Genomic DNA, 12,145 nt, shown 5'->3' on the forward strand with positions numbered 1-12,145 from the left:
CCCTTCAATAAAAATAATTGAAAATATTAATCTGGCAGTGTGTTCAATTATACAATACCTTAGTTCTACTGTTTTGGTCTTAAATCCGTGCCTAATCTGTCCCGTTTTGCTTGCGAAAAGCTGGAAAGCTGACAGCTTGTTTCGCGCGTGCGCACTGTGACACAGAGTAGTACAGTTACTGCTAGAGGCTGTGTTTACTGTAGATGAGCATTTTGAATGGCAAAAAAGCTGTCAGTGAAGCAGCTTATCTGCCAACGCGCATGCGCAAAACTGACTTGTTTGAATTGTTCAGCGGGAAACTGTCAGTGGTTCATTTCATCGTGTAGCCCGGTCAAAATGAGTGAAAATATTAATTCTATTCAGTCTTTGCGTTCAGTGCCGTTTTCGCGGAGAACTTTTGAGGAAAAGAAAACTATAATTTCAAGTGGACGGCCTACTCCTGAAGTAAATATCACAAAAACTGGCCGACCCCCCCTCCCGTCAAACGATCCGGTCTGACAGTGACATATTGCCTGTTCATTCATGAAAACCATCTCGAAACACTCTGTCAAACAAGTGTCAGATCTGTCAATCTGCGGCGCTACTAGCCTAGTTCGCTCATTTTAAAAACACACCGGCAGCAGCGCCTACTGATCTGAGACGTGTCACGTGAGTTACTGTAAATGCTGTGTGGAAAACCAGCTGTGGTCTGTGATTGAGGTGCAGAAGGGTGAGTTTGGAGCTGACGAGAGGATCGCGCTGACGACCGTTTCATTACATTTTTCTCATTGAAAAACTATACAACTGGCATTTAGATTATGTTCTGCACAAAAAAATAAGTGAAATAATAACAATTCGGTTTTAGCAATCAACCGCTTATAGTGATCAAATGTACTCTGGACCAACGTGATCACTATAAGCGGTTTCCACTGTAGTAGTTAAAAACCATATTATATTTTTTATTAATAAATAAATACCCCCCTTACGGGCGCGCATGGTATTGACACTTCAGCATGACCACAGTAAAAGGTCACCGCTCGCCACTGTAATACAGTATAGTTTTTCAATGAGACAAATGTAACGACGGCAGCTACAGTATACGTCTCACTCTCTTTTTTCGGTCCTCAGTCTCGTCAGCTCGAAACACACCCGTCTGTATTTTTAAAATGAGCGAACTACTGTACAGTAGTGCCGCAGATTTCTCATTCCCCACCTTGTTTGATTGAGTGTGTTGCTGGATGATTTCTCATGAAGGAACGGGCAATAGCCTGTGTCACTTTTTTTAATTTCAAGTCAAGCGGGGAGGGGGGGATCCTTGTACCTGGGTTACTGTTACCAAGTATACGGAAATAAAAGTAGCGAAGCTCCGGACAGAGTTGCGGTGATTGTATCCACTTTATGATAGGCTACTGTAGATTATGAAAACACATGAGTCTATCACAACAAGGGATTTTCCAGATCAAATCCGTTGGATTATCCATACGAGAGGTAGACTGCCGGTTCTCACGGCCCGGACTTCTGCCAATAGTTTTTTTTTTTTTTGGAGGGTGTGTGTGTGCCGAGCGGACCCCTTTAGAGAGACACGCGTCTGTATGGGACAGGCTTTTATTTAATTTAGAACAAACCTTATGCTCAGCAAAAATTTCTTAGGTCGCCGGATCTGAACCCGATCGAGTTAGTCTGGGCTTCAATGAAACGCTACATTCGCTGTGAGGCCAAACCCAAAAACAGAGATGAACTGATCTCCGCAATAGAGTCATTTTGGAAATATAAGCTCACCAAAGAGGCCTGCAACAAATACATAGATCACTTGGACAAAGTCATTGAACAGGTCATAGCATTAAAGGGAGGACCGACTGGCATGTGACTGCATGGCAGACGGCGAAAAATGCCCAGGGCCGAAGGATCTCCTGCTGAAAGACTGATGCGCACACTACGCAGATCTGAGGACACACTCTGCTTTAAATTACCTACTGTATATCATACTGCACTGTTCTGTATACCTGTCGGTTTTTTAAACAAAAATGTTTTATTTGAAGCACGTAGGCTACCATGTATATATCTTATATTTTTGGGAAGTCTGAATTCCAGTCACTACACATCTTATGAACGTGATGTAAAGTAATAACTTTATTTTTTTATATATATTTTTTTTAAATGCAGCCTCTAAAACTAGAATGAAAAATATTTTCCTATGTTCCATCTTCTCGGCTCTATTGAAAGTAATGAGCTTAATAGACATATTAGCGCCTCCATTTATCTCTGACCAATAGGTGTGCTTGTAATAATTGCTGTGACGACAGCTGGACACAATGTAACACATTAGCATCCTCCATTTATCTCTGACTGTAGGAGCCATTTTGTATATTACACATAAGGTGATAAATAATTTAGATTTGTTGGATTTATTCTGATTTTGTATATTTGAGGTTATAAGAGTGCCTATTAGTTAATAACAACTGCGCTCTTCTTATTGGCTGAGATGTGCGTAACGTGATGCGTGCGTACTTTGGTTCAGTGATGATTATGGAGGCGAGGAGAGCACACTAGTTTTTGACCGTGCTAATGATTATTGCCTGATTTTGGATTGCTACAGTTTTATTTTTTGTTGTAACTTGAATAAAGGTTTCAATAAACCCACGTGAGAAAGAACTGTGGAGTTTTTGTGGCCTAAGACACGCGTCAACTACATGCTCACGCTCCATAATTTTAGTGTGTGTTTAAAAAGTAAAAAGAGATGGAGTCACACTTACACTGACCAATGGGTGTGTTTGTGGATACTTCACTCAAGTACATTGTCAGACAAAAGTCCTGCCCCCCACAGTACTTCACACAGCTGTTTGCTTTGAACAGAAAAACCGGTTCCTACAGTAGCTCTCCTCACACTTTTCAGTTCATAAGTGAAGAAATTTCGTCGTGTTTCATGTAATAAATTTCACATGTAAGGGGAGCTGAACATACAGCCTCCATTCAGAACTCCAAGACACATGTGCCAGATGCACAGAGGCATGCGTAAAACACAGATTGAGACCACTTCATGATGTTTAGTTATTTTTTTTAGTTCATTTTCGTTTCTTTTGGATTTTTGTGCGTATTACTGAGCTGTTTTGGTCCATGTTTGTAAGCCTTTTTTCCCCTGGATTATATTTTCTAAAGTTGCAACAATATAGTAATATAATATATATTGTTTTCGTTTCATTTCGTTAAGTATAAATCAATCAATCCATTTTCTTTGAAACTATGAGATTGTAGAGCACCTAAAAACCAAAGCACCAGTTCACTGTAGCGATTTTCATACACACACCCAGTCTCGCTTTCAATAAAACACACTCGCATTCTATTACAATCGGTGAAATATATGAAAACACAATTTAAAAAATGACAGTTGTTGCTCTAGTTTTTTGTTTGGGTAAGCTTCATATTTAAAAGCGCAATGTTCAGCTGTCAGAAATTAAAAGCAGCCTCCTCTTGTTATATTTGCAGCAACACTGTTGCTTCAGGCTGTGATCAGCTTTTTTGTATCGCTCATAGCCTACTTTCCATTAAAACAACCTGCTGCTCTTGGCTGAAATCAGCCCGTTGTGGCTCCATTCTACGATTAAAGTAGTATCAACAAAGTCACTGTTAACAAAATTAACATCTAATCTGTCCCTTCAAATTGTGTGTTTGGAGCAGCTGCAGACAGATGTGCATTAATGCTCCGCTCGTGAGTCCAGCTGCATCGGGTCCAGGCTGCTGGCACGACCGAAGCAGCTTAGAGACTGTTTAAACGAGCGATCGTGGGCTATAAGTGGATTGTTACATTCACGAGAACTTGCAGAAAATAGATATGAGACAATTTGCTAAAACTTGGAGCCAGACCCGGCCAGGCTACAGGAGAGATCAAAAATATGGAGGGGGACAGGACCCCCATGAGAACCACTGATCCTGTTGAACGTAACCACTGTGAAACAATAAAAAACAACATTGATCTGATTTACCGGCGTAGCGCTCCCTCTCTCCATTCACTCTCTAGCTCTCTCGACCACAGCTGCAAATTAAGTAGCCTATGGCCTATGAACAGCGCCACTCTCCATTGCAGCTATGTTGTGGTCAAATGTGGAATTATCCCCAAATCTTTTGAGCTGCATTTCAGTATGATGCTTCCACCTAGTGGCTACAATGTGACCTACAATTTCACGCAACGCGTGAATCACGCTTTCCGTGAGGGAAACCTCTATTTGAAACTAGTACCAACTGTAGGTAGTAAGCTACAAACCTACGAGCAAATAGAACGGAAATGGACATATTCATCCAATAGTGTGCAACCAAAAAGTGATTTATTAAAATTCAAAGTTATTAAAAATGCAACAGATCTCGAATGACAACAACAACTGCGGTTGTTGTGAACCCAAGCTCTGCCGTGCATCATAACATGACAAGAGGCCGGCTGGAGATAAGCTCTTTGAATACATTCATTGGTTAATAATGTATACAGACGTGAAGGGTGGCCAGTAAAATCGATTATAAAAAAATAGTCGAAAAAAGTCAAATTTGCAAATAAGAGGTTTTTGTCTGACAGCAACAATATCAGTAATAATTCATGTGTAGGATATTAAATCAGTACAAAACAGTAATAATATAAATTGGATAAGACACTGAATAGTAAACCTCCACTTAATGCAATGATTTATAACAATAATAATTCATTTGTAAGATATGTAATCAATTAAAAACTGTAATAATTACTATCAGGCATGACAACGTGATGATGCATAGATTTCAGCTTCTTAAATGATACACAATTCTGTTTTGTTCTCTCTTTTAGTAGTTCCAGTGCCAAGAAAAGGCGTGTAGATGACTTTGTTGTCAGAAGAGGCACATGAACCCCTCCAATGGCTCAAGTCTTGACAGAAAGCATCGTCAACATGATAGTCAATGACATCAAATCAAATCAAATTTTATTTGTATAGCCCAAATTCACAAATCACAGTTGCCTCAGAGGGCTTTACAATCTGTACAGAGACGACACCCTCTGTCCTTCGACCCTCGATTCGAGTGAGGAAAAACTTGCCCCAAAAAAAAGGCCCTTTTAACAGGGAAAAAAAAAATGCGGAAGAAACCTCAGGGAGAGCCACAGAGGAGGGATCCCTCTCCCAGGACGGACAGACGTGCAATAGATGTCGCATGTACAGAGCAGATCAACGAGATCACAATGTATTCAATTATAAGCGATGGTTGACAGGAGTGAAAGTACATTAAGATGTATTACAGCAATAATAATGAAATGCACATGGAAATGTGATTACTAGTGATAACAGTAGTAGTGATTAATGGTAAGGATGGTATGTAGTAATGCATTACAATAATAGTAGTGGAACGTATGTAACAGAGATGTGACTAATATTAGAGACAGTAGTGGTGGGTGTCAGGCAGGGTCATGGCAGTAGGCGCATCCACGATCAGGCAGGGCCATAGCAGTGGGCGCATCCACGATCCACGACCCGGGCGCGGCCAGGATCCATGGGAGCCTGTAGGACTAGAAAGCACAAGGACTCCGGGGAAGAAGTAAGTCAGTGACATGCAGAGATGGGGCATGTATACAGGCATAATGTATACAGATGGAGAGGAGAGGAGAGGGGAGGAGAGAGAAGCTCAGTGTGTCATTGTCCCCCAGACTAGGCCTATAGCAGCATAACTAAGAGCTGGTCCAAGACAGGCCTGGGCCTGTCCTGGCCCAGCCCTAACTATAAGCTCTTATCGAAGAGGAAGGTCTTAAGTCTATTCTTAAAGGTAGAGAGGGTGTCCGCCTCCCGGACCAAAACAGGAAGATGGTTCCACAGAAGAGGAGCTTGATAACTGAAGGCTCTGGCTCCCATTCTACTTTTGGAGACTTTAAGAACTACAAGTAATCCTGCGTTCTGGGAGCGTAATGCTCTAGTTGGGTGATAGGGTAGTATGAGCTCCTGGAGATATGATGGTGCCTGACCATTAACAGCTTTGTAAGTGAGGAGAAGGATTTTAAACTCTATTCTTGATTTTACAGGGAGCCAGTGCAGAGAGGCCAATACAGGAGTAATATGATCTCTTTTCTTAGTTCCTGTCAGTACACGTGCTGCAGCATTCTGGACCAGCTGGAGACTCTTTAGAGACTTGTTAGGGCAGCCTGATAATAGAGAATTACAATAGTCCAGCCTGGACGTAACAAATGCATGGACTAGCTTTTCTGCGTCTTTTTGAGACAGGATGGGCCTGATTTTTGCAATGTTACATAGATGAAAAAATGCAGACCTTGAAATTTGTTTTATGTGGGAGTTGAAGGACATATCTTGATCAAAGATAACTCCCAGATTCCTGACGGTGGTGCTGGAGGCCAAGTTAATGCCATCCAAACTCGCTATATCATTAGATAATGCATCTCTAAGGTGTTTAGGACCAAGTACTATAACTTCGGTTTTATCTGAGTAAGCTGATTAGTTTCATTTGGCTTTATTGATAGGTATAACTGTGTATCATCTGCATAACAATGAAAGTTTATGGAGTGTTTCCGAATTATATTTCCTAGAGGGAGCGTATATAAGGTGAATAGTATGGGTCCAAGCACGGAGCCTTGAGGAACACCATGACTAACCTTGGTATACAGGGATGACTCATCATTAACATGTACAAACTGAAATCGATCCGATAAATGGGACATAAACCAGTTTAATGCGGGTCCTTTAATGCCAATTAAGTGTTCCAGTCTCTGTAGTAGAATGTGATGATCAATGGTATCAAATGCAGCACTAAGATCTAGTAAGACCAGGACAGAGACAAGTCATTCGTCAGAAGCGATGAGGAGGTCATTTGTAACTTTCACCAGTGCCGTCTCTGTGCTATGATGTGCTCTAAAACCTGATTGAAAATCCTCATATAAACTATTTTTATGAAGAAAGTCACATAGCTGGTTGGCGACCGCTTTCTCAAGGATCTTGGAGAGGAAAGGGAGGTTGGATATAGGTCTATAGTTGGCTAAAGCTTCTGGGTCAAGATTAGGCTTTTTAAGGAGCGGTCTAATTACAGCTAGTTTAAAGGATTGTGGTACGTATCCTGTTAATAGAGACAGGTTGATCATTTCTAGTAGAGATGTGCTAATTAAAGGTAAAGTTTCTTTCAGCAACCTAGTTGGGATGGGGTCTAGGAGACAAGTTGTTGGTCTAGATGAAGAAACCATCGAAGTTAGTTGGTGGAGGTCGATGGGAGAGAAGCAGTCTAAATATAAGTCAGAATTTACAACTGTTTTTGAGGTTCCTGTGTTTAAAGATACAATAGTGCCAGTTGAGGGCAAGCGATGATGGATTTTGTCTCTAATAGTTAAAATTTTATCATTAAAGAAGCTCATGAAGTCATTACTACTGAGCGTTGTAGGAATACATGGTTCAGTAGAGCTGTGACTTTCTGTCAGCCTGGCTACAGTGCTGAAAAGAAACCTGGTGTTGTTTTTGTTTTCCTCTATTAATGACGAGTAATAGCTTGCTCTGGCATTGCGGAGGGCCTTCCTATATATTTTAAGGCTATCTTTCCAGGCTAAGCGGGATTCTTCCAAGTTGGTGGAACGCCATTTCCTTTAAAATTTCCGTGATGTTTGCTTCAATTTGCGGGTATCCGAGTTATACCAGGGTGCTAACCTCCTGTGCTTTATAGGTTTCCTTTTCAGGGGGGCAATAGAGTCCAGTGTTGTTCGCAATGAGCCTGCAGTGCTATCAACAAGATGATCGATTTGTGAGGAACTGAGGTTAGCGGAGGAGTCCTCTATTATATTAAGACATGGCATTGAATTTAGTGCCAGCAGTATAATTTCCTTAAATTTAGCTACAGCACTATCAGATAGACATCTAGTGAAGGAGTTTTTGCCTAATGGTGTGTAGTCCAGTAATAGAACTTCAAAAGTTATTAAGTGATGGTCTGATAAAAGAGGATTCTGTGGAGAAACTGTTAGATTTTCAATCTCGATACCATAAGCTAGAACAAGGTCAAGGGTGTGGTCAAAACAGTGAGTTGGTTTATGTACACACTGAGAGAAGCCAATGGAGTCTAATAATGAGATAAATGCAGTACTAAGGCTATCATTAACGGCATCCACATGAATATTAAAATCACCTACAATAATTACTTTATCTGATTTGAGGACTATACTTGATAAAAACTCAGAGAATTCAGATAAAAACTCTGAGTAAGGACCAGGTGCTCGATACACTACAACAAATAGAACTGGCTGTAAAGTTTTCCACGTTGGATGTGAAAGACTCAGAACAAGGCTTTCAAATGAGTTATAATTTAATTTAGGTTTAGGAATGATTGACAGACTTAAGTCATAAATAGCTGCAACACCACCTCCTCGGCCGGAGCCTCGAGGAATGTGAGTATTAATATGACTGGGTGGAGTGGATTCATTCAGGCTGACATATTCTTCAGGATGCAGCCAAGTTTCAGTAAGACAGAATAAATCAATATTACAGTCTGAAATTAAGTCATTTACTAGTACAGCTTTCGATGACAGGGATCTGATATTTAGGAGTCCGCATTTAATTCTCTTGTCTTGTTTTGAGATTGCAGAGTTGCTGTTAATTTTTATTAGATTTTCATGCACAACTCCTCTTCTGTGGACTTTTGATTTGATTAATTTAATTAATTTAGGTGGTCGGGGGGCAGACACAGTCTCAATGGAGCAACTGATCTAATGGAAGCTCAGAGAAGCGTGTAAGACTGCAGCTCTGCCTCCTGGTCTCAACTCTGGGTTGTCAGGCTGGTTGTTGGCTAATGAAATGGGTTAAATTTCTAGAGATGAGAGCCGCTCCGTCCAAAGTGGGATGGATGCCGTCTCTCCTAATGAGACCAGGTTTTCCCCAGAAAGTCCGCCAATTATCAACAAAGCCCACATCGTTTGCTGGACACCACCTTGACAGCCAGCGGTTGAATGATGACATGCGGCTGAACATGTCATCACTGGTTAGGTTTGGCAGGGGCCCGGAGAAAACTACGGAGTCCGACATTGTTTTGGCATAGCTACACACCGACTCAACATTAATCTATCTTATAGACGTCCTTAAATCAACTAAGAGCAAGATTGCCCTGACAGCTGATGCCTGGACCAGTATTGCCACAGAGGCATATTTTGGCATCACTTGTCACTTTAAGTGATGACTGGGAACTCACTAGCTTCTGCCTCACCACCATGCCACTGGAAGAACGACACACTGGAGTTAACATTGCTGCATGGATTGAGTATGCCATGGCAAGGTTTGAGGTCCCTGCTAGCAAGATTGTGGCTGTTGTCCATGACAATGGCTCCAATGTTGACACAGTGCTGGCTGCAAACATTTTGAAAGAAAAGCATGGGTGGAATTCAGTCCGCTGTGCAGGCCACACTTGGCCACAATAGGTGATCGGTCATGCTCTGAAACATCCTCAGATCACTAAAACACTAGGAGCAGCGAGGTGTCTTGTAGAGCACTTCAAAAGAAGTGAACTAGCCTCAAGCAAGCTGAAGACCAAATAGAAACAAATGGGAATCCCAGAGAAGAAATTTATCCAAGATGTCTCTACTAGGTGGAATAGCACCTTTTACATGGTGACTCGTCTGCTAGAACAGAGATGGCCGCTGACTGCAACATTGTCTAACCCAAACAGTAACACAGAAAGGGAAACAGCATCTCGACCTGAAACCAGACCAGTCGGCCTTGCTTGAGGAACTGGCAAAAGCTCTTCAGGCCTTTGAAAGTGCCACTGTCTACCTGAGTGGTGAAACCTATGCTACCGCCTCTGCCCTGCCTCCTCTGGTCAGAGGGCTTCAGAAGTCCACTCAGACCACCTATGATACAGCTTCTGTTTCTGGCATTCCAGGCAGCTGCTTCACAGGAGACAACTGCACGCTGGTCCAGAGAAGTCACTGTCAAAGATGACAACACAAACACACAGATCATTGCAGCTGCACTGGACCCGCGTTTTCAGAAACTGAACACTGAACCTGGTGTCAGAAATTTCAAAGTAAAGTCCAATCTCTTGCCTTACAGTCCATGCAAGAAGAAACTGCAAAGAGGCAGTGTGCCAGTGAGAATGAGGAAGCCATTACATGTGCTAAGAGAACTTCAAATGGGTCTCTTGATTCACTGTTTGGATGTGACTCCTCAACAGATACTGACAGTGAGACTGCTGAACAGGATGCTCACAACCAAGCTATCACCAACGAGGCAAGATTTATGTGTTTAAATAAGAACAGTTCTTATTAATTAACATTTAACATCAACTGTAACATGCCATACTTTTTCACAAGCCTAATTTTCATCTGTTGTCCCATTGCAGGTACTGATGTACTTTAATCCCCTATCTTGGTGGAAGTCAAATGAAGCAAAATATCCAAGTCTTGCATCATTAGCCTGGTCATTCTTGTGCATTCCTGCCACTTCTACTCCTTCTGAGCGACTGTTCTCAGCTGCTGGGAACATAACCTCCAAGAAGAGAGCCAGCCTCACACCTGAGTATGTTGATATGCTCACATTCCTGCATTGCAATTTGAAGAATTTGTGAATTATACAGTCATTTGTACTGGATTTTTTTTAATTTTATTTACATTTACTAGTTTTATTTGAAATTTTGGACTTGGCAGCACTATTTCAAAAAGGTATAGTTATAGTATAGTAAAGTTATTTGTACATTATGTTTTTGTAATCACAACTTGCACTTTAATGTATTATTTTGTCAATTTATGTTTCATTAAAATAACAATTTAAAAATGCAGTTGTTTCAAAATATTATGTTTTCAAATACATGTTTCATGGGTTTTTAATTTGCTCTGAGAATATGAGGTAAAGTCGAAAATAATTGTGACTAATCGAAAAAATAATCGTTAGATTAGTCGACAACCAAAATAATCGTTAGTTGCAGCCCTAGTGTTGGCCTTGTATGGCTATTTCCTGGGTTAAAATCCCAGGTGGCGTTGTTGACGACACACACTACACATACACACGCTCACACAAACACACACTCAGACCCGCTCTCGCCACAGTGGCATTAGCATTAGCATCTAGCTGCTCAGGTGATGGCTGGGGCCTGTCGCAGCCTGTTTTAGAAGCATCATTTCTCCCTCGGCCTGCCATCATAGAGTGTCCGCAAGTAAAAAAATAAGTTTACCTATAGTAAAAGGCTGCAGTATTAAGGCTTAAAGCTGGCAGAAAAAATACAAAAGTGTAATATAAAAGTGTAAAAAAAAAAAAATATCATTCCAGCGGAGCCTCTGTGAAACGTGTCTTACATCTTCCTCGTTCCACCAGGGGTCCCCCCCACTGTTGAAATTTAACCGCCGCTGCTAAGGAGAGGAGAGGAGGAGAGGGGAGAGTGCATAGAGGGCTGTGTTTTACCTCAGACATTTATTCTATTAATTATTTTGCATTATGGACGTTTCTGAAGGGGCTATGCCCATAATGAGTCTTAGTGTGATCAGCACTCTACAGAAAATATCAGTTGAACAGGCGGTGCTTCAATCTGGTCCAGGACACATGTGCTTACACAGTGCTAAAAGAATGTGGTCACGTGTGGCCAAGACCACCACTGACTGCGGTCTGAGTCATAAAATCCTAAGGCATTCACACCTGTACTTGGAGCTGTCCACTTATGAACAGGCGCTCACAACAAATAATACCAGGCCTGACCAGCTTGTTTGTTTTAGTGCTGCATCACTAGACTAACAAGAAGCTTCTTTCCACAGGCTGTGAGACTCGATTCATCCTCAGCACTCCACCATGAAAAATAGTTTCCATTTTATGACTAATCTAACCAGATAACAGAAATTCTGACCCGATGACCGGCATTAAGAATGATTACAATAACGTAAAGGTAGGATTTTGTAATATTTTGTTTAGGACAGCAACCGATGGTTATTTTCATGCTGGTTGTTTTCTCCATTAATCCTTTGATCGGTAAAAATATTGAGAACTGTGGTCACAGTAAGCCAGAGGCCCAAGTGACACCTTCACAATGTCCAGTCCAAACCTGAACATTATAAATACAATGAAATGATTTAAAGGAAACGCAGCAAATGTCATACCAGCTGTAAAGCGGCAACCACATGATTTTACTGGAAAAATAACTGAAACCACTATCAAAATTGTTATCAATTAATTTTCTGTCAATCAACTGATTAATCAAATAT

General features: G+C 41.2%; 1 long non-coding RNA gene across 1 annotated transcript in view; it reads right to left on the reverse strand.

The window, feature by feature from the left end:
• Positions 1–7,613: 7,613 nt before the first annotated feature.
• LOC311253844 overlaps positions 7,614–12,145 on the reverse strand; it is a 43,855-nt gene continuing 39,323 nt past the window's right edge. Inside the window, exon 6 of the long non-coding RNA XR_014621965.1 lies at positions 7,614–9,886. This is a non-coding gene — a long non-coding RNA (uncharacterized lncRNA). The remainder of the gene's footprint in view (positions 9,887–12,145) is intronic.

Source organism: Pagrus pagrus (genome assembly GCF_965226575.1).
Source record: "Pagrus pagrus genome assembly, contig: HAP1_SCAFFOLD_52, whole genome shotgun sequence".
NCBI lineage: Eukaryota > Metazoa > Chordata > Actinopteri > Spariformes > Sparidae > Pagrus > Pagrus pagrus.